General features: G+C 36.4%; 1 protein-coding gene across 2 annotated transcripts in view; it reads left to right on the top strand.

Annotated features, from left to right (window-relative positions):
- Window positions 1-22,609, top strand: part of HABP2 (hyaluronan binding protein 2) — a 227,122-nt gene that overhangs the window by 150,849 nt on the left and 53,664 nt on the right. The window lies entirely within an intron of this gene.

Below are 22,609 nucleotides of genomic sequence, written 5' to 3'. Positions count from 1 at the left end.
TAAATCTCCACAAAGCGAAACATAAAGTATGTCAATGTGAACGATGCCTGAGATGGCTAAGGGGAGGAGCTGCACACGGTGGTATATGAAGACCAGGCACAAAACTGTACAGAAGGCACAGCCCCAAATCACTGTAGTATTGGTTAAATGAAAGGTGGAAGTTTTATTTTCAAATTAAGACCATAGAAACTTGGATTGTGGCTTAAATTTAAATTTACACGGATTTTCACCAATCATCAAGTGGAGAAAGTGACTGAAGAGACTGATTGAAACACAACCATCTCTTTAAAACTGAATTGAGCCATCTCCGTATGTCCATTGTGCATTTTTTTGTTGATACACTGAATGATGATCTATGTTTAATGGTTTGGACATTCCCAGTGGGGACACTGTAAAAAATAAACTCGTTCATAATGATTTTAAGGAGGTATAAATAAGGAAAATATTCTGTTTAAGAGAAGTACAGTCCCACAATTGCACATAAAGTGTGCACAATTCACCTGCGTTGCAAGAGTTTTAAAAAACACAGAATTTCAAAGAAATTTGAAAAATGGATTAGAAAAACCGTCCTTTGCATTATAATAGCAATACGTGAAAGGGAATCTGAATATCGAAGTAATCATCAAGATTGGTCTAGGATACAGATAAATCAGTAATATCATAGCCATCATCTTTGATGTTGGAAATGGTTGCAGTGGGAATACTAGATCTGACCCCTTCAATATCCAACATTTTCCCTGTTGTTGGTTAGGTTGGAGTGGGAATAGAAAATCTCACCACTCCAAAGTCCTATGCTTTCGGGAATGTTGCTTAGATTGGAGCCAGAATAGTAAATCGGACCACTCCAGAGTCCAACTCCTTCCCTAGTATTGCTTAGGTTGAAGGGAAAATAGTAAATCTAACTCCTCCAAAGTTCAATATTTTTATCAGTGTTGCTTTGATTGGAGTGGGAATATTAAGCCTTACACTCCCCACCCCAAAAGTCCAACACTATCCCTTGTTTTGACTAGTGTAAGGTATTGAGCTATTGGTTGAGAGGGGTGGAATACATACTCAAATAATCAGGGTGAACCACAGAAGTCACTAAATTAACCTGTGTTTAACCCTGTGGTAGCTTAGCACAAAAGCAATCAGGCTTAATTTAGAGACTATGTGTAAAGTATTTATGCAGCACACACACTGCAATAAATTTAAAACAGAACCCAAAAAAGTCTCAAACAAATTTAGAAAAATAGAATACATTTTAATCAAATAAAATGAAACCAATTCAAACAAAAACCAATCAGTAGAACTTAGTTAAAAATAGCTCCAAAAGCAAGCCAGTTAATCCAGCAGCAGGGCAGTACTTCTTCTGAATCTTCCACAGGTGCAGGAGGGTTCTGATGAGTGGTTGCGAAGGTCTTCTCTTTATATCTCTGTCAGACTTTGTGAGGGGGAATTTTCTGACCAAACCCTAATGCTGGTTCTGGTCAGTTCTTTCCTTTCCTCTGGTCCCAGTTTAAACTGTCTGAGGTGACAAAAGGCTGGGCAGGGCTGGTCTCAGGTTCCTTTGTGTGTGCTAAAGACAGAGCCCTTTGAAATGTAATCAGGGCAGAGGGCAATTAACCCGAGCCATACTGTCAGGAAAAACCTCTACCCTCATACCACGGTTTCCTTTGTCTCTGGGAGGAATACACAACTCCCAATAGCAGGTCATTCACAGTCATGTGACCCAAGACAATGGCAGAAAGGTGCAGTTGGTTGGTACAAGAAAACGTCAACTTTCTAAAACAGGCATTTTCAAAATTGTAACTTACAATTTCACCATTAAAGAGGAGTTTACATTACAATTCATTTGAGTTTAAACAGTATATTTCAATCTGCTCCTAATCTGAAGTTAATACTTATTAAATGTAATAAGGCGACTCAGTGTTAGTCAAGGAGAGAACTAGGCCTTGCAACAGTGAAAAATTACTTTAGGAGTTTTTCACTGGCAGGACATGTAAAACAAACCCACATGTCCTACTTCTTAAATACCATGCACCCAGCCCTATGAGCTTTAAGGGCCTGCCTTAGGGGTGATTTATCAGTATTAAAAAGGAAGATTTAGGCCTGGCAAAAGGATTATTTTGCCAGGTCAAAGTGATATTTTCCCAGGTTAAAGTGGCAGTTTAAAACTGAACAACAGGTTGCTGGGGAAGGCCTGAAACATGTTTTACAGGACTTCCTTAGTGGAATTCACAATGAGTGATGCTGCATTTAATTTACCTGTTTTAGGTACTGGTAGTAACATTTACTAGGGACTTGAGTAAATTAAGTGTGCCAATTAGGTGTAGGCCAGTTTTAGCATGTTTTAGGAAGCACGCACAAGCACTTTAGCCGGGTTAGCAGGGGTAAAAGTGCAGAGAGTCCTAATTCCAATAAAAATTGATTCAACAAATATCAGGGAGTGAAGCCAAAAGGTTTGGGCGAATACCAAGCCAAGGATGTCAGGTTGATTGGTGTGGGAAAAGTAATCTTACCCCATTAAAGTCCTTTCTGTAGCTTGGGTAGGAGTTGGACTTGTACATTTTAAAGATCTAAAGTGGAACAATTTCCATATTGCTTTTTAGGTTGAAGTGGGAATACATTATATTCCTTCATATTTAACCATATTTTACCATTTATTGTTTGAATTTGAAATGTTAACGTTGTTTTATTTATGTTTTTGGTTTAGTTTTTATGTTAATGGATTTACATTTTTTCTTATATTTCCCATTGTTTTATGTTTATTACTTTGGATTTAGAATGTAAAATATATTTTACTTTTTTGTTGAAGAGATATCTATTTTATTGAATGTTGTGTTTTTTTGTCTAACAATATTTTTCAATGGTTAAGTTTTATTTACATGTTTGTTGTTTTTTATTTTTATTTTTAATATGTTTTTGTGATTTTATTTGACAGTACATTTTTACTGTAACTGTATATTGTTATTCACTTTCATAACATTTTTAAATAATGCGAGTTTTAATAAAGTGTTTTTTATGTTTTTAAAATTAGCTAATTATTGTTAGTATTTGTCCTACTTTTTAACAAAAAATATTTATTTATAAGTTATTTCTATATTTATTCATTTATTTAAGTTCATTTTAACGTATATATACATATATGTGTATATATATATATTTAGATTTTAGATACATATATATATATATTTTGATGTGTGTGTGTGTGTGTGTATATTAAAGTGCTTCCTCTATGACAAAAAATTGGTCCCAAACTTAACTATCTGATGGCGACCGCCAGAAGGTGATATATAAATATGTTTAGGCCATAGCACTAGCACTTTATATCATTCGTGAAAATTTTGTGAAGGATTTGTGTATATTATTGAACGACTATTATACCTGGATTTTAACCAAAGTATAAACAGAGATGACTAATGTTTTAGAATCTACCCATCGGGGTTTTATTCTTTTATCTTATTTTTTATATAAATAGGATTGCACATGTTACTATGTTATTTATATATATATTTATATACTTATTTAAATGATTAGATGTGTAAATATGCGTATTTATACCTGTATTTATTGATATTTATTTATTTATTTATATGTATTGTATATGTGTGAATTGAACTATGGTCATGCTCAACGTAGGTGAATTTTATTCAACCCCTATATCTATACACAAAGCCATTATGAGTATTTCACGTCACCAATTATTATGATGACTAATAATACTTGATTTGATTCAATGCTTGGTCTAAAAAATTTGGCATTATGTCATAAGTGAATAGCGATTCATTACCGTTTCTTTTATTGTTTCTATGTCTATGATGACTCAATCACTGTGTACCACGTGACTATACACTAGCACTTTAAAACTGTGAATGTCGTCCTCGCATGTCATGTGATCAAGGCCTCTTTGCAGGCCGAAACGCGTAATGGCGGCAGTGCTGGGTGATATGAAATAAAAACTTCTGCACTGATTTTGGGTCTGTGTTCGTCTTTCCGAGGAGACGTGGAAGTTGGAGACGAATCTTGCTATATATATATATATATATATATATATATATATATATATATATGAACAAACTTCTCTCTCGCTTCTCCCTCAATCCTGGGGTTCGTCGCAACAAAGGAAAGCACGGCACCACAGAGAACACTTGATTAGTGTTTATTCAGCAAATTAACATCAGGAACACGCACAAAAGGACGGTCGACGCGTTTCGGCACTCAGCCTTCAACTGGACCATAGAGTCCTAATGTCCAGAGTGTCTTTTAAAGAAACCATTTACAAAAAATAGTAGAAAGTGAAAACATACTGGACGTGAATTACATCGTCGATCAAGGTATGTTATTTCAAGGTAAATAAAGTTTTAGATCAAAGAGAACCACAATAATTCATCCTCCATGGTAATTGCTGATAAATTAAATAATTTTGAAGGATTATTGCAATTAATATAAAATAATTTGGAATTAGAAAAAAATCACAATCGCGGTAAAGTACCTTTAGACTGTGAGGGAGTCAATTAGATTGAGGCAATTATAAATAATGAAGTCCTGCTAACAATTGATTGTTCACATAGTGAGTCATCATAATTTTTTACCAAACACGAATGATTTTCTGAAGGGAGTTTTCTCATAAAGTATGTGTGTCAGTGGACAAAATTAATTAGTTGTCAAGAATTCATAATGTTACCAACCTAGAATCATTTAAAGACAAATTCCAACTATTGCAATATCAATTCATATGTCTATGTCAGCAATAATCAAAGGAGGGATAAGTAAAGAGAGATACCGTGAAAACAATTAACGATTTGCAATTTTAGATCAACACTGGAAATAATATACAAGTCCAAAGAGGGGAAAACAGGAAGGAGCCCATCATAAGTGGTCAGTTCAGAATTTTCAAAGGTGCACATGCAGTTCGGCATCCAAGTTATGTCCTAATGGGTTTTCTGTACCCATTAGTAAAATCATTCTCGACTCTGCTCTTCTTAGCTCAAGAATACGGTTTCCACCCCTTTCTTTCTGTCGGACAATTTTGATGCCAGAGTACTTAAGCTGATTACTGTCACTTGAGTGGAAGTCAAAAAAATGTTTAGCCATGGGATATGTGAAGTCCTTATTCTTGATTGCACGCAGATATTGTAGGATGCGGAGTTTAAGTTTATTGATTGTGCTGCCAATATAGTATTTCTGACATGGGCATTCCAATCTGTAAATTGCATATTTTGATTCACATGTGATATGGTCTTGAATCTTTTCATGGTGGCCATTCTGTAATTGATAAGAAGTGATGTTTTTACCCTGTTCACACGCCTTGCATTTTGAGCATTTCCAGAATCCCGGTGTGGTTAACCAAGACGTGGTAATTTGCGGTTTAATTTCAAAATGACTGTGTGTGAGAATGTCTCCCAGAGAGGCAGTTTTTCGATAAGTAATTCTTGGACCGGGAGGCAGAATTTTCTTAAGGGTTTCATCAAGCAGCAGTACTTCCCAATATTTGGATATGGTTTTTGGGAATTCATTACTTTGATTGTTGAAATCAACTATGAGTCTCGTTATGGTAGCAGTGTCCTCTTTGTTCCGGCCTACTTGGAGTAATTCATTTCTGTTTTTGTTTGTGACTCTGTTTCTTGCAGTCAGGATTACATCCAAGGGATAGCCTCGTTGTAGAAAACGTTGACTCATCTCATCTAATTGTAGGCTGAAATCTGAGATTTCTGAGCAATTCCTTCTGGCTCTTAACATTTCCCCGTAGGGGATACTCCATTTAAGTTTAGCTGGATGTCCACTGTTAGCATGAAGAATGCTGTTGCTGGCCGTGGGTTTTCTGTGCATTTTGGTACAGAATTTGCCATTCAGTATAAATACTTTGACATCCAGAAATCCAATGTTGGTGGTGCTAGTTGTAAATGTAAAGGTCAATTGGTATCTGTTGGTGTTGAGAGAATCCAGAAAGTTTGTAAAGAGCTCTGTATCGCCTTCCCAAATGATGAACAGGTCATCAATATATCTTGACCAGAATTTGATGTTTTTTGCGCGATCGTCTTTTAAGACTTCAGTTTCCCATGTTGCCATGAGGAGATTGGCATAAGTTGGAGCGAAGGATGTGCCCATCGCGGTCCCTTGTTTTTGTAGGAACAGTTCTCCTCTAAACAGGAAGACGTTATGTGTCAAACAGTATGTCAGCATTTCAATCAACATCTCAGAATGTTCCAAAAAGCAAATTGCTCTGGTATCGAGGAATCCTTTTACTGCTGCAATTCCATCAGGGTGGCGGATGGAAGTGTAAAGTGAAGAAACATCAATGGAGGCCATGATGTAGTTTTCTTTCCACTGTAGTTGATCAATTTTTTGAAAAAGTCCATTGTGTCCCTCAAGTATGATGGGAGGGCTGTAACATAATTCATTAAGAAGATGTCAATAAACCGAGATGTAGATTCTAATAGAGAGCCAATGGAGCTGACAATGGGTCTGCCTGGTGGATTAATGGTTGACTTGTGGATCTTTGGTAAGAAATAAATAGTTGCCGTGATAGGATGTTTTGTTTTTAAGTATAAATATTCTTCCAAATCAATAAGTTCTCTCTCTCTCCAAGCCAAGAGTTTCAAATGATATTCCTCTGTCCAATTCTTGATTGGATTCTTTGTTAATTTCTCATAATGATCCGTATTGTTAAGTTGTCTAGCAGCTTCTTTGATGTAATCCTCACAATTTTGAATAACAATGTTACCGCCTTTGTCAGAGGCTTTGATAATGATGTTTTGATCATTGCGTAGTTCTTTTAATGCATTGTGTTCTTCAAAAGTGAGGTTCCATGTCTTGCTCTTATTCTTATATTTAGTTGTAGTTTTGAACTTTTTGTTCGATGACGTAGGGCAATCTCCTCCACCATAATTTCCTGAAAGAGATCGATTTTATTGCCGGGAGGAAGTTGTGGGCAGAAGGTTGATCGGTTTTTGAAACCACTATTTCCTGCTCTGTTGGTTTCAAGGCCTGTGTCTTGACAATATTGTAGGTCAGACATGGAAGGAAGACTGCTAGCACCAACTTGTGTAGAAGATTCAGTTTGTAATAAGGTAGCTGTTCTTAATGCTGGAATGTCTTTAATACTCAAGGGTTGAGTGGGTTGGCTTGGTGGGAGTGTAGAAGATGGTTGGGAAGGTCTCTCTTCAAAATATTTCTTGAGTTTGATTTTGCGGCAAAATTTGTACAAGTCAATGCGTATGTTGGCTAGATCCATGTCTTTATTGGGACAGAAGGATAAGCCCTTGTTAAGCAGTGAGGTTTGTGCTTTATTGAGAATTTTATTGGAGAGATTAACAATCAAGTTGAGATTTTGTGATTTTAATTTCTTTTTGCTCTTCCTCTTCCTCTTTTGGGTCTGACCGCCTCTCCTGGTTCTCCGTTTCGGGGTTGTGGTCGTCCTCTCCCCCGTAATGGTCCTTGGCCGCGTCCTCTTTGTCGCGTTGTCATCTGCATGAGGCGCATTTCCCCGGAAAAATCCAGACTAGAGGTAATTTGATCCTCCTCAGCTGAGCTTAATTCAGAGCTCTCTTCTGACGCAGGAGTTTCTTGTCCACTGTATTTGTCCATGACTACACGATTTCTCAATGTGTCATATTTTCTGTCAAAAGTATAAATTCGGCCATATGTGTAGTCCAGTCTGTCCCTGTTAAATTTATTAGCTTTACGTTTTTCCACATCATCCTCATGTTTATTGACTTTCTTTTCCATTGATTCAATTAGTTTGGTAATTTCCTCATCAGAAGGGATTTGGTTCAACTCTGTCTCCAATTCTTTAATGGTTATGGCAATCGTGGCTAACTTCCTTTCAGCGTGGGCAATCAAGGTGGCCATTAGTCTAAATGAGCATTCATTGGTGTCGGTTTGCCATTGTTTGATTAAGTCAGCATCCAAGTCATTGAGGGTGGGCATGATGAGGATTCTCAAGCCTCTGGGAATTCTTTTGAATTCAATATATTTTTCTAACGTTGTTTTCTCCCACCATTTGTTAACTTCTTGGATATATATATATTCACTGACAAAACCATAGGTTTCAGGGGCGTTATAGTTAGTTGGACATTTCACTCGTACAAAACCATAGAAATTCCCCCGTTATAGTTAGTTCAGCTAACTATAACTTGCGCGCCCGCAATGCACTGCTGATGACGTCACATATTACATCACTCATGACATGGTCAGGTGGTGCTGGTCACTAACGTGGCCATGTGGGTAAATCACCGCGTAGCGGTGTCAAAATTAGGCGAGGGTTGGTCGTGAATCAAGAGGACACTAAAGGAGTGACCGGATTCCCAAACGCGCGTAAAGACCAGCGGGAGCGCTCGACGGAGTTGCCTCGCTCGGACCAGACGCGCCTGACAGGATATCACCGTGCGCAGAGCGCACAGTGGGAGAAACTGCGAGGGGGAGAATGCTCTCGGGCAAGAGCCTGCTGCACAGGGAATATGAAACAATACCAAGGCAATAATGCTAATAACGTGCACAAGAAACCGCTATACAAACAGCAACAATGTCAGATTAAGCCAAGAATGTAGGGTATGCACTTAACTGACGAGCAGTGAAGAAAGATAAAGCAGAAGGGACGGCACGATATTATATACGATGGACTGTGATATGATTGGACTATAGTTGCCTTGGAGACTACCCCCCTAATGGTTCATGGGTTGTGTAGTCTTTTGTTTAATGATTGTTGTGCTACGTTTTCTTTGAACTGCTATGCAAATAAAGTGAGAAAAGATATGCATAATCCTCGTCTCCATCCTGCCATAGAACTCATTAAACTTTATTCGATCTGATTTAGAAACATAGATCATAAAAGTGTACATAAAAACAGTAAATCCTCTTTCCTAATACAATACAGTGAGAATTAATTAAAACCAGTAGGTAAAAACGGGTGTTACAAAGTCCGGTACAGGGCAACTTCAGGTTAACAGAATCGTAAAGTTCAATGTTTCGCAAGATCAATCTCATGTAGTTAGTGCAAAATACACAATAAGGGGTCCAAGTAAGATGTAACGCTCCAATACCTGACCAGTATGCACTATATAAAACTGCAGAAAAACTAAAAATAAAAAGTATTTTGCACACTTCTGTCATTGGGCTATATGCGGGCTACATCTGAATGATATGTGTGCTACATTTGGGCTTTTTTTTCTCTGGTGGCCATCTTGGGAGAATCATTTGTTATGAAGTTTCCTAATGTCCTCATTTACTGCTTTCTCCTCAGTAGGAAATGCTTTCAGTTTTTTACTTTGATTCCATCAAGAAGGCATTCAGATGTGTTTCACATTTTCCATAAATTCAGAAGGTTAGCACTCTAGTTGTTCATTAGATCATTGTAGTAAAGCTACTGCTCACCAGGGAGTTAACTGGAAGTCTACTGCTGGTATTGAAAGTGATTGTTTCAGTCTGCATGTTAGAATTTTCTAATGAAATAGAAGAGGATTTGAGATCTCACTTAAAACATGCCCTAAATTTTCTTTCTGCAGCACTAACCATCATTTCTATGGCAAAATGAACCCCCTCATTTTGTTCCTTTTTAAATTAAATGTTTCAAGTGTTAACAGTCTATTCCAATTAAGATGGCTTCAGGTGTGCCATCATTTTGTCATAAGTAAGACTGTTAGCTCTCTAGTTGTTCCTAAAAACACTCTGGGAAGCTGCAGTAGAACACAAAGGCATCAACTGACAGGCTGTTCCTGTTGAAATATAACAGGAAGATATTTGAGATCTCACTTAAAACATGTCCTAATTTTTCTTTCTACAGCACTAATCATAATTTCTATGGCAAAATGAACCCCCTCATTTTGTTCCTTTTTAAATTAAATGTTTTAAGTGTTACCAGTTTATTCCAATCAAGATGGCTTCAGGTGTGCCATAATTTTGTCATAAGTAAGACTGTTAGCTCTCTAGTTGGTCTTTAGAACACTCTGGGAAGCTGCAGTAGAACACAAAGGCATTGACTGACAGGCTGCTCCTGTTGAAATATAACAGGAAGATATTTGAGGTCACACTTGAAACATGTCCTAATTTTTCTTTCTACAGCACTAACCATAACTTCTATGACAAAATGAACCCCATCATTTTGTTCCTTTTTAAATTAAATGCTATAAGTGTTACCAGTTTATTCCAATCAAGATGGCTTCAGGTGTGCCATACTTTTGTCATAAGTAAGGTTGTTAGTGCTCTAGTTGTTCTTTAGAACACTCTGGGAAGCTGCAGTAGAACACAAAGGATGTACATGATTTACTGACAATGACAGACTTCATTCTCACATGACTGAGAAAGATAATGTGAATTTACAGAAAATATGCTCTCATTTTAGCTTCAGTGTTCTCTCAAACATGATTCATGATATCCCAGCAGAAGGTTTTTCACAGGGTAAAATCACCTTAGAACACACCACAAGTCCTGAAATTAGTATTGTACCATCAACAAATGAATTCTAATGTAACTAAAGTCTGTTATCACCCTTTATAGTTCTCCTTTTGGTAACCCATACAAATCTTCGATTCACTACAATGTATTTCAATGGGCTACTATCATGTATATTGGTCCCAAGATGGCTGCCAGCAATTCCAGGATGAAGTGCTGACAGCCAATCCGATCTCACGATGAGATGTGTCGTTAGGCTCTGCCCAGATATTGAAACTTTTTCTTTTTCTAATTTCTCATGAACAACTGAACGGATTTACACCATTTAACAAAAAGGGATCTTTCTGAACCAAGGGCTACATTGTCACCAAATTTGGTGTAATTCCGTTCAGAAGTTCGGGCTGTAGCCGTGCCTAAAGTTTCCTACGGGAATAAACATGGAGAAAACACGTTTTGGGACCCCCCTTTTTTCTCGCTTGCTGAATCACCCCAAAACTTTTAAGATAGGAGCTGACCGGAATGCCCCATGAGTTTTGAAAATTTTGCGAAGGTTCGTCAACCGACGCCAAAGTTATTGGGAAAAGAATGTTAAGATTTTCCTATGGATAATAGGTCCTAACTATAGCGACCGCCAGTAGGTAATATATATATATAATTCCACAAGACCTTAATGCGTTTCGGGGGCGGACCACCTTGCTCACTACATCAGGTATCTCACACATCAGCAATATATACAAAGGTGGATGACAGGCATTAACTGGTTGGTTGTCACAGCAACCGTTTGTAAGCAACGGACATAGAAGAATTGGCTGTATTGGCATGATTGTGCAAAAAACGAAGAGGTAAAAAGGGAAAACATTTCATTGTTTCTGAAAATACACAATTGTTAATAAATGCACAAGTGTTCGATAGAAACATTGCGGGAACTTAAGGGTATATTAAATGAAAAATAATACAAGCTGTGACAATTATTTAAAACAAAAAACACATTGTGTTTGAATTTTGAGAACCTCACTGTAATGTGTTCCTCTGTGAATTATTCGAGTAACTTGGAGACCTGACTTTAAACCAATTTTATGCTGCGCTCGTCCCTCTTGTACATAACCTCCATTAATGCGAGATTTAAGTGACTCAAATTCACAGTTACCTGGATAATGTACCTACAGTGTGTATTGCAACCAGCAGACGTTTTTCATCAGTATTTTGGCATTGTGGTTGCTAACACAGCGTACTGGAATGTACTTAGAGGGATGTACAGGTTGTATTACCTCGGGGTAATGTCAGAAGGTGACGCTATATTTATATATATTCACTGAAAAAACCATAGGTTTCACACATGTTATAGTTAGCTGGTCATTTCACTCGTACAAAACCATTGAAATTCCCCCGTTATAGTTAGTTCAGCTAACTATAACTGGCGCGACCGCAATCCACTGCTGATGACGTCACATATTACATCACTCATGCCATGGTCAGTGACATCAATCATGACATTACTGATGACATCTCAAATGACATCACTGATGACATCTTTGGTGACATCATCCAGTGAATATGTGTCTTTCTGAAAAATAAATATTTTTTATACATGTATATCTAAAGGTTAATGGAAGAATAAATGGGTAAATAAGTGTCTAAATGGATGTTTTTTTTGGTAAAATTAATTGTATAACTGACTTATTAACAGTATCTTAGTGAATACAAGTATTAGTGAGTAATGTTTAAATATTTAAATATCTGTATCAGTGTCTCACTTTGTGTATAAGTGGCTGCATGGGTTGGTGAGTAGCTACATGAGTGTGTATATGGGTTATTAGTTCGTTTTTAGAGTATCAGTATGAGTGTCTGTATGGTTCAGTGGGGATGTTACTTAGCGTATAGATGCATGAATGAGTGACTCACTGTTTGTATGTTTTTTGAAGACAGTATGTGAGCAGGACAGTATGGGTCGATGAGTGTGTGTATGGGTGAGTAAGAGAGTGAATGACTGTCTCAATAGTGTCTTTATGATTAAGTCCATATGCTTTAAACTAGTATATGTGAGTATTGATGTATATAAGTGAGGATATATGAGAGTGAGAGATTGGAAGAGTTCCTGTATAAATAAGTATGTGTTTCTATAAGTGATTGTTTAAGAGAGTAAGTATGTGTACGTTTCTGTAGAAGTAAGTGTAGTGGTGTGTGTATAGCTGTATATGCAAGTAAATGGATGTTTATTTGCATGTGTGAGTATGTGTGTGAGTAACTCTATGTATGAGTGTAGGTGTGTAACAGGATGTATAGGTGTATGAGTCCATATGATGACTGAGTACATATATGAGTGACTATATAGAAGTGTTGATGAATGAGCGGATGCGTATGTAGATTTTGGAATTACTGAATAGGTTGTTCTAACTGGTATTGGTATCTCTATAGTTTTCAAAACTTTAGTTTGTATTTTTCAATGTGTGTATCAAAGTTTATATTAGGATAAGAGGAGGTCTGCCACTCTTACACAAGGATGATGTCATCAGTGATGTCATCAGTGATGTCATTTGAGATGTCATCAGTGATGTCATGAGTGATGTCACTGACCATGTCATGAGTGATGTAATATGTGACGTCATCAGCAGTGGATTGCGGTCGCGCGAGTTATAGTTAGCTGAACTATAACGGGGGAATTTCAATGGTTTTGTACGAGTGAAATGTCCAGCTAACTATAACATGTGTGAAACCTATGGTTTTTTCAGTGAATTTGCAAGGTTTTTTAAATGCTAATTTCTAACTATAACGTGTGTGAAACCTATGATTTTTTCAGTGAATTTGCAAGGTTTTTTAAATGCTCATTCCTAACTATAACGTGTGTGAAACCTATGGTTTTTACAGTGAATTTGCAAGGCTTTTTAAATGCTAATTCCTAACTATAACGTGTGTGAAACCTATGGTTTTCTAAGTGAATTTGCAAGGTTTTTTAAATGCTAATTTCTAACTATAACGTGTGTGAAACCTATGTTTTTTTTGGTGAATTTGTAAGGTTTTTTAAATGCCAATTTATGTATGTATTATTATATTTTTTATATATTTATTTTACAATAAACTACCTATGTATATAGTTATAGATTGACTGTATCCTGTAATATGGAATGGCTCAGCTCTTTTTTTTTTAATTTGGATGAAGTTGAACAGCATAGTTAATATCTTCTATAAACTTATAAACAGTTTAAAATGTATTTTTTTCTTAAAGGGTTTTCACGGTGCGCGCACCGTGCGCGCTCCGGCAATTTTTTTTATTAAACAACATTTTTTTTTTTTATTTACGAGGTCCTTTAGGGACCCCCCGAGAAGGTCTAGGGGGTCAGGGAGTGTCTTCCCTGCCTCCTTTTCATGTTTTAGAAATCGGGTTAAAAGTAATTCATTTCTGATGCATGTGTGCACCGTGCGAGCATACGTGCGCGCACCGTGCGCGCACGGCAAGTCATGTGATTACGAAACAACACTTTTCATTGGTTCATAGTAGTTTCTGTTCCAGAATCTTCAAACACCACACCCACTCCCCTCACTATTTCTTCTTATTTCCTGGGACAAGGAGCTGAACAGCTATTCTAGTACAATTTTACTTGAAAATGGCAAAACAGCAGTCTACTTCAGGGAGTGAGGAGGAGACCTTTGTGGTACCACCAAGGCAGACCAAACAAAAAGACTCTTTTATCTGGAAATTCTTCACCTTTCCAGAGGGCCAAAAGAAGGTCAATGCCCCGAAGGTGACATGCACTATTTGTGGAAGTGTGTTATCCAGAGGAGATCCCACCAAGAAATACTCGTTTAGTATTTATTCAATGTTGAGACACTTCAAGACAGTGCATCCTGTACCTTATGCTCAAGAGTCAACTAGAGCCCTAAGAGACAACCCTCCACCTGCTCAGCCGAGCACATCATCTGCGGCCGCAGATTCTCCGTGTAGCAGGTCACTGGACATCCGCCCACTTTTCCAGAAGGTGCACATACATTGTAATGTGTGCAATGCTGTTCTTTGCTACGCTGAGAGCAGTATTAACTTGATCGAAAACAAAATACAGCAGCACACATGCTCCAGCCCATAATTGTTTTCATTAATCCACAACTGAATGTGGTTATACCAATTCACGTAAATAGTATGACTGTTGAGCTAGCTACTCACAATCACGACATAGCATTACAGATTGGTGATTGAGAGGAGCCTGAATTGACAGTAGTTTACATAACATACAAGTTGTGTATATATTGTTTTTCTTTTCCTCCACAGGCACATTCCAACTGTAATTATAGTAGGAACTTTTTAATCTAACCAAGGGCAGGGTACACCTTAGCGTGTGTAGACCACCCTGGTTAGTACCATCGGTCCTGAAGAAAACCTGGAGATTTTTTCCACTAAGGTTGAAACATGTAGACCAATTTCACGTTCTTTTCACTTCACATATTGTTGCTCGATACCACAGGTCAATTTAACCTGATATGGTATCTCCAATTTATTTTTAACATTGTTCAGTTGCTCCATGATTAAAGAATATTTTTGATAAAGAGTTAAACTTGACCAATTTTTAAACCACTTCTAGAACTTGCACCAACACAAAGAAATACCAGCTCCACTGTAGTCAGGTGTCGTAGCACACCCGGATGGCACTCGGCCCTCCGGGTGGGACCCCGATGATGAAGCATGTCACCAACTAGGTTGGTGAGTGAGGGGTCTTCTATAAAATAAAGAATATTTATTTTTCCTCCCAGTGCACCTCTCGTTATCTCGGAGGTATTAATCTACCTCGGAGGGTGTACTCCTTCCATTGTTTGCTAAAATCTGTTTGAGGGGAACAGGAGTACCCCAAATATAAAACCCTTTCTCTCCCATTGTTTTTTATAGCTTAAGCACATACACCAAAATAATATCTGTCAAAGAAGTCCACAATAGAAACATTTACCTTTCCATGAGGCCAAATGGTAATTTTTAAATCCTTTTTAGGTGAAATATCCAATGGTAATCCTATAAAATCGAAATAATGGTTTCTTCAGATGCTGCAATTTGTATCTAAACTTTTGGTTTTAGAAAAATTAAGTAGGAATTTGGTAATTCTGCAGGCAAACGTTGCTTGAAAATCAATTGAGAATCATTACACAGTGTCCAGCCTTTTTCACATTTTAGATAAACTGTGTAATGACCAGAAGTTATAGAAGGTCCATCATGGAAAATTATTGCAACTGCAACAAAAGTCTTTCCTGATATTGATAATTGATTTCCTACAAACTTCTTATTAAAGTGTCCAATTTTGTTCCATCAGCTCTACAACGTTGCATCATTAAAATTATATACTGTCCATATTTCTTTAAAAATAACGTTGATAACATTTCTGATTTACATTGAGACCATTCCATGTTGTGATTTGCATCTTTAACTAATTTACTAAAAGTCACTGATTTACTCTCTGGTAATGTTAAATGTATGAACCTTTCTGAATCAACATTAGTGCTGCATGTGTTCATACAGTTTTCACAGCAATGTTCCCATTTATAAGAGAGACCAAACATATTTTCTATTTCTACCCCTTCATCTTCCAGTACCATAAGGATATACATTAAGAATTCCTGTGCATCTTGCTGGACATTTTGTGTAAACTGTGTACATCCAGAACATACATCTAAAAGATTTCTAACATCAGAAGCACTTTCTATTTTAGTTTTATCATTACTCAACTTCTCATAAAGGAAACTCAGCAGAGAACAAAATCTTTTTTCATGATTTAGTATTATCTGCTCTTGCAAACTTTCAAGATAAAATACAACATTCAGCACTACATTAGCGTAGCAGTTGACACCAAAGCTATTTTCAAAATGACAACCAACAACCTCTTCAACATTGTCCTTTTTCTTTTTGCTTGCAATCACATCACCCTTTTTTTGTTTTCTCTTCTGTACATCCTCATTACAGATATTCTCAATTCTCCTTTTCCGACAAACAACACGTTTTTCAAACACAGGATACTGACCTAAATGAGGAGCATAGCTTCTTCTTAATCTATTATACTCCTTTACACAATTTGCATCAGCACTAACGTTTGAGTCATCAAAGTCTATCATGAATAAACCAGATAATTTTTTCACTCGTGACAAAGCAACATATGCCATACCTTCTTTAAACACACTAGATCCAATGTTTACAAAAGCACTATCTACAGTTAATCCTTGAGATTTGTGAATAGTTACAGCATATGCTAGAGAAAACGGAAACTGCTTCCTACGTACATATAAGTCTTTCACAAGCAAAAAACAAACTGAACAACGACTAATGTCTTTAACCTCTTCAATCTGATCAAATTTTATTTTTAAAATTCAATTCCATCTTTTTTCTGGTAATTAACAAAACCCACAACTTTACCCATAGCTCCATTCACTAAACCTTTTTCTACATTCAAATTACGTCTTAAAATTACTCGACAGTTCATACATACATAAAGATTCCTTTCTAAACCAGCTCTTTTCGATATGTTTTTCTCTAGAGAATCCAATTTAGTTTTCAATTTGCCTGTCAATATAATAGTTATTCCTTCATGCTGTATTTTATCAACGGCTTCCATTTTCATAATCTCTTCATTTTCCAATTTCAAAAGTTCTTCATTGAATATAGAGCATTCATGTAGTGTTGGCATTAAGCAGATTACAGTATTTTTTTCTGCAATTTTCGTGTATATTTTCTCTGGAACTATTTGTTCTGTTGGAAACAAATTACATAGCAATCGACTCTGTAAAGCTTTTCTGCCATGTTCTGTGAGTAGTCCAATTCTGATATCTTTGAGAATACTTACATAATCATCATCATTTGCTTGCCGCATATTGGTAATGAGTTCTTTGTACTCAAAGTATGACCAAATATTCACATTACCTATACTTCCTAATGACTTTTTCGTGTCTTTATGTGCAAGAGTATTACATACTGGTTGTCATTTAACTGGAGTGAGCTGCAGTAGATCCCCAAAAACTATAACATGTTTTCCTCCAAATAACATGTCATAGTCTGTCTTTAGAATTTGCTGCATTCTTAAATGCACAAAGGCAAGCATTAAGTTTGATACCATGCTTACCTCATCAATAATGCGAACTTTCATTTTCTTCAACACTCTTGAAACTTCAAAACATGCTTCTCCTGTTAGCTTGTGGTATTCTATTTTGTTCTCATGCTCTACTGGTAACATTAGCAAATGATGTAAGGTAATTCCTTTAATGTGAGATGCTGCTAACCCAGTTGGAGCAGTAACAACACAAGACAAAGTTGAATCAGTTTTTTTCTGTAGGTAGCTTCTAATTACTTTAATTAAGAAGCTTTTTCCAGTTCCAGCTTGTCCACTCACATACATTCTGATTGGTTCAAATGATGTGCATGAGCACTCTTTATTTTCATGTAGTAATCCATGATCAATTTGTTTTGTGACTTCTTCATAAATTTGTTGTTGTTCATCATTCAGTTGTTGTTCCAAATTTGGTAAGTCTATTAAATCTTCCTGAGCTTGATTCATAGCTGTTACCACTTCAGTCATGACTATTGCAGCTTTATTTTCTACAATTGGTTGTCCTAGGGGATCTTGACTGAGCGTACCAGAACTTTGACTGTCTTGAGAACTGTCTCTAGCTACTTCAGCTGCAATTGTAGCTTCTTGTTCAATTTCTTCATTTAACATTTGTACATAATTTGTGAAAGTACTGCATTCTATGCTATCTTTACATGCATTAAAGGAATCTTCATAGCTCTGAAAATCTCCAAGTAATTCATCCTCTGAACGCCATGGTTTAAACAGCTGTAAAAGTGCTAAGTAGTAAAATTCCTTTTTGTCAGTAGTGTCGCAACTCAGCTTCCTGTGATTAATCAAACTTCCTTTTGTTTGTTTCACCAAACATCCTTCCTCACCAATGACTTTATATTTTCCATTGTTGATGTCTTCTGTGGCATTCCGTGTAAAAATGTAGTTCTGCAGCACTTCATAGAGACACATGTTCTCAAGATGATGACTTCTGTTTGGGTAATATGTGTCCAACATATTTGTTTTCAAAATGTCTGTACTTTCTGGTTCGTTCTCTGCTAAATATTCAATTTCTCGAATAGATTTCAGTAACCGATTTCGCATTCCTGCAAGGCCTAAACTTACCCAAATTATTCTTCTGGATTTGGAGTACAGACTTGCAGATGATAACCTATCTGAGCATTCATATGACCCAATTTCTCGATGCGATAACATCTTTAAACTGAAACTGTATAGCTTTCTACTGACAGTCTTCTCGTGAAAAATCTCTTCCCACATTTCTTTCAATTCCGTTTTCTCAGATTTAGTGATGTAAGATGTGACATACCGAGCAACAGCAATAGAATTGTCAGCTACATACTGAATATCCATGTTAGCATTCCACATGGATAAAATAACTGGGTTGTAGTCATGTATACATTTTGACTCTTCTTTTCTTCTTAGGTTGTAGGTATTTTTCGGAGATTTTCTTGTAATGGTATGTCGCACAGCTGACATAAAACTGTTTACTCTTCCTTTTGAAAGAACAGGTCGTGGAAATCCAAATCGACATTTTGTGTAGAATTTATCTTTACTTTTGTACTTTCGTCGACAGTATTTTCCACACCGATGACTTTGGAAACGTAAAACTTGCTCTTTTAAGTTTTTTTCTTCTGTGCTTTTAGGTATAGCACATATTGCATATTCTTCAATGAAAAATAAAACTGCATCATCAGAATCTGTTCCAAATGTTGGGGCATCCTTGATCCACAACAGCATATGAATATGAGGAGCACCTCTTGCTTGGTACTCTTTTCTCCAAAAGAAAACCACAACTTCTCCAAGAGGTGATTTTTTTTATTGCAGATGAAGGACATCATAGCCTCAAATCTATGATTGAAATATCTGCAAACATTAACCGGATCCAATGAGCACAATTCTCCTGCTGTCTTGTATTGGATGTTTTCAATATTTGAATTTGCCTCTCGAAGAAAATCCAGTAAATCATCCCAAGCGTACTCAGCACAGCTTAAGGTAAGGAACCATGTAGGAGTTCCTAAATTCCGTAACATACATTTCAATTCTCCATGGCGTCGGTACCAATATTCATTAGTTCCACGCTGACAAGCCATCAGATTAATCAATTGAGATTCCAAATGATCATCTCGCTGTTGCACTTTGTTCATAAAATCCTTGGCAGACACGTTATGTAGATGTACTCCAGTTTTTAAAATGTGATTTACTGCATAAGATAGTGAAGACAAGTCACTTTCAAATAAAAGATGGAACAAATAAGGAATACTTTGACGAAATCTTGGATCTTCTGCATATAATCTTGTAGTCCGATACTCAGAAGCAGGAATCTGTACTGGACGTTCATCATATTGTCCACCTTTTCCTGTAGGAAACAGCTGGGGAAAACAATGAGCTTCCAAGCTCTCCTCCCATACACTCACGGGAGTTCCTTTTGCTTTTTTCATCTGAAACAGATCAATAGTGTTTCCCATAACTTCTTTAGAATGAAGAGGATGTATGCTGAAATGTTCATAAATTTCTCCTTCTTTTGACTTATCCACTTTTTCAATTTGCCCAGTTGGTATTCCTGTGTCTGCTAGTAAAACTTCTTCATCTTCATCCATATAAATTGATTCATAGTACTTATTATTTCTTTTCAAATATAAATTTGCTCTTTGTACTTTTCGCACATCTACTAGCTCCTGCCAAATGTTCTTATTCTTTGTAGGTACACCATTAACCAGCATAACTAATGGTTCAGTTTCCAAACTATCTGCATCAATTGTTTCAATATTTTTTTTCAAATCTAATGGCAAATAGACACCTCTTCCTTTTAAACCTCTTTGTAAATCTGAAGGAGGTAATTTACCTGTTTTGGGCTCCATACGAACTATAATCTGAAACGGATGGACACATTGAATGAGTATAGACTCATACGTATTTAAATCACTAAGTTCTGCAGGAATATCAACCAATTCTAAATTATTATGTACAGTTCTAGCTGGCATTTTATTTTCTTCTAACTTGTTATAACAGTATTTACAAATACGCTGATCTTCACCCAAATCAAAACAATTTTCCAGAAACAAATATGTAGCAAAATCCTTCCACTCATAATTATTTTCTTTTTCACTTTTATTATAGAGATCAATATTCCTTGTTAGAGTTTTATAATGGCTTCTCCGGCAACAAATACAAGTAATATTTGGTCTTTCATTAGAGATGATAGTAAATTTTGTCATTTGATCTTCAAAATTTTTACTAACAGTGGGTTCTACATTCTCTTCCACATTTTCTTCAATAACTGTGTCATTTCCTGCACTTTCTTGTTCTGGACCAAAGTAACAAAACTGAATATCATCAGTAACCTTCTCTACATCTGATACAGATCCACACAACAGAGCACTATTCAACTCATTTAACTTTAGTGCTGGACCTTTAGCAAAATACAATCTTCTCACAAACTTTCTCATTTCAGTATGATGTACTGTCAGCATCCTAAAATGGTGAAAAACACTTTGACAAACTTTCCTAGAAAGACAAGCCAGAGAATGTCCTTGCAAACCAGTATTCTTTCCCACTCTGCATGGATCTAGTCTTTGAAGCACCTTAATCTTCTGTTTAACACTTTTTTTTACTATTTTCTCTTAGAAAGTCACACAATTTATCAATAGATTCTTGTCGTACAGCACAAATACTACTACAATTCCAAGTGTACACTGGGGCTTTAGGACGTTTCCCCATAACCTCATCAGCTAACACTTCTTCCTCATTTCTTGGAACCATTTTCTCCTTTTCCATTACACAACCATCTTTAACTTCATAAGTTCGATCACTGGTGTCAACTGCATGCATCAAACTATTACTTTGAAGATAACTCTCTTCATTAAAAAATGGTTCAGTACTTGAACTATGCTTCCATTTTCCTAAGAACACATTACAAAAGTTATTTTTTTTTCACTACTCTTTTCCTTTTGCTTTTTGACTTCATTACATTGACTATTTTATCTAATGTACGGATCCTGTTCAAAATTAAAATGAATAGTTTTCTTTTTAATTCCAAAGCCTTTCCAACAATTGATTCAATATGTTTCTTTTTCTTATAAAATATTGCTTTCTTCCTATATTTTTTCACATCCTTTAGCAAATTGAACACCACTCTTCTCTGAAACATTTTTTTACGAATGTTTTGAAATTCTGTTTTTCTTTTTAAGTCATTCTTTCTTGCTTCTGATTGTACATTAGCATTTAGTATTTTCTTTCTATTGTCTTGTTGTTTTCTTCTTGAAACACTATTTGCAGTGGATATACTTTGTAAATTTTTTCTATGTTTGAGGATATTTTAAAAAAAATCCTTAGTCTGCTTACCAGAAGACTTTTTCTTTTTTCCAACATGAGGTTCTTCAACTACTTTTTGTTGTCCAGTTGTATAGATGTTTTTGCTGTTCCTTTCTCTTTCTTGATTTTATAGGCATGTTTAATTTATTTCAGTATTGTTCAGCAATACCTAAAGGAAACTAAAAAAAAAATACCTTTATGTAATTTAAATATATTACTATATTTGAGCTTTTCAAATCCTATCATATGAGCTGCCCCTTTCCTACGAGTGCAAGTCTTACAGAACAAGAGCAACACAAATTAAATCTCTGACAACAATTCCTGTGTGCAGACAGACTCATGGTGTGATTCTAGGCAGAAAACGATATTTGATTGGCAATTTCAAAGCACGGGAATGCAGGAGAAGCAGCTGCCTGTGTGCTAAGAGTGTGTTTCTGGAGACTGTGTATTGTCAGGTGCAAGAGAGATCTGCATGGACGCTTGCACAACTGCATGAAGACTGCAGAGATGTATGAAAGAGCACATGTGGTAAGGGTTAATTTGGCTTATGAACATGTAGGAACTACCTCACTCATTACAGTACTGCAAGGAAAATCTACCCTGTTGTTTTTAAATGTGTTAGCATTTGCCTCTCATCTGTGAGATGGTGATGTGTGCTGCATGCTAACCATCACAGTTCAAGAAAACAAGCTGCCCCTGTCCTACGAGTGCAAGTCTTACAGAACAAGAGCAACACAAATTAAATCTCTGACAACAATTCCTGTGTGCACACAGACTCATGGTGTGATTCTAGGCAGAAAACGATATTTGATTGGCAATTTCAAAGCACATTTACTACTGTGGTAGAGCAAGTGATAATTACTGTAACAGCATGACACATTTTCCTT

Source organism: Triturus cristatus, chromosome 1_2, assembly GCF_964204655.1.
Source record: "Triturus cristatus chromosome 1_2, aTriCri1.1, whole genome shotgun sequence".
NCBI classification, from domain to species: Eukaryota; Metazoa; Chordata; class Amphibia; order Caudata; family Salamandridae; genus Triturus; species Triturus cristatus.
Note: the sequence above shows the minus strand (reverse complement) of the source record. Positions and strands in the feature narration are given on the sequence as shown.